This window comes from Sciurus carolinensis, chromosome 2, assembly GCF_902686445.1.
Source record: "Sciurus carolinensis chromosome 2, mSciCar1.2, whole genome shotgun sequence".
NCBI classification, from domain to species: Eukaryota; Metazoa; Chordata; class Mammalia; order Rodentia; family Sciuridae; genus Sciurus; species Sciurus carolinensis.
The window spans coordinates 145403264-145405272 of NC_062214.1; positions in this window are offsets into that span (position 1 = coordinate 145403264).

A 2009-nucleotide genomic window follows, 5' to 3' on the forward strand; every position below is an offset into this window, starting at 1 on the left:
CACTAAAATACTTCAGCATGCTGGGCCCCCTAAGCTCACCTACAGAATGTCCCGCTCTTCCACAAAAGTACTAATTGCTTCTATCTGGGGCCAAAGTTCTGGATCTCTCCTCTTGCACATCAGCTTCCTTTCCTTAACTTGCTAGCAGATGAGAATGAGTGCTTCCTTAAATCATGTGCCTCAGGCACTTTTCTCCCCTCAAACTAATTCTAGTTCTGCTTAGTCAATTTGTCAAAAACCCGTTAGGCATAAAATGAAGCATTTGGGTAATTTTATTGGTATATTTATTGCCCCTTGACTCTCTGGGTGAATTCTTTCTAGGTCACATTGAATCTTCACCCCCAATTACTGATGTTTGGGAAGAACTTGCATATTAATGCCTTGCCAAGGTCAGGGTCAGCAGAAATATTCTAAACAGAACACTTTATTTGTGGTGCTGCAAGAAAGGAATAGGTTCTGTTCCTCTTTCTCTTTATTTTCACCGTAATGATTTGAAACTATAGACTACACACAAACCACAGCAATTGATAGTACAAACAAATGTCCTTAAATTTACACACGGTATGAGCTTGGGACAACGGGATTAGCTTTGACATTTAGATCTGGCTTGCGGTCAAATAACATAAAGTCCTATCACTATTTTAGATAAATTTTCTCTAAAATCTAATTGACTCTTTCTTATCTAGTAACTCTCTTCCAGTAAAATATAATTTGTTTCAGTAGAGTAGTATCAGCAAGACGGTGCCATAGGAGTTTCCAACACTCATTCCCTCACAGAAACATCAATTTGAACAACCATCCATGCACAAAACACCTCCACAAGACTTAAAGAATCCAGGTCAGAGATTATGGTACTTGAATGAAACACAGAGATAACACACATTGAAAAGAATAGAAGAACCGTGTCACATTTTTTATACCACTCCTCCCCAAAGCCTGCGTGGCAAGGAGGAAAATAATTTCCATGTAGTGGAAGAAGAGTGAATGAAGGACCCCAGCACTAACCCTACTCCAGCAAATTCTGACCCTTCAGTCTGATCCCTGCAGCCCCAGGCTCCAGGCCCACCTGAGTACCAGGAAGGCCCCTATAACCCCAAGCTCCAGGCTTTTTCCTGTGAAACTAGGCTCCAGGTCCATCACTAAGGACCTGAGCTCTAGATGCATCCTAATGACAGGACAGTTTCTGAAGTTCCAAGCTCAAGGACTGCCTCTGTGGACCCAAGTTTCATGTAGGGCTGACCCAGCACAAGGCCAATCTCATGATCTGTGGCTGCAGGCTGATCCTTTAAGACATAAGCCCCTCCCAATGCCAGGATAGTCCCAGTGACTTACAACTGTGGACCCAGCCTACTGACTACCTGCCTCATAGACCCAGGATCTAAGCCCACACATAGGATCAAATGCTTCAGGCTTTTCTCTGTGTAACCAGGGCCAGGTCTTCCCACATGAACCAAAACTCTGGGACCCACCACTGAGGACCAAGGCACCAGGAAAATCTCTATAGACTAAGACACTAAGCTGGCCCCTGTGGACCTAAAGACCATCTACCCACCAGGATATAAGTGAGCCAAGGACTCCAATAGCAAGCCCACCCTGAACCCCTAACCTGGCAGCTTTCCCAGAGACCCTGGAAGGGCTGACTGATGAAAGGATTTCCCTGCTGAAGACAGTTTGTAAATATTGTAAGAGATGTCAGCATCTTCAAATGTGCAAATGTCAATCCAGAACCACAAAGACCATGAAAAATCAGGGAATCAGGACACCACCAAATTAGCAATATAAAGCATTAATAACTGATCCTAAGAAATGGAGAGTTACAAACTGCCTGATGAAGAATTTAAATAATTATCTTAAAGAAGATAGTGAGCTACAGGGGCGCATGAATAGACAAACAAAATCAAGGAAATAATACATAAACCAAATGTGAAGTTCTGCAATGAGAAAGAAACCATAAGAAATGAACCAAATGAAATTTAAAAGTAAAAGAACTCAATGACTGAACTTAAATG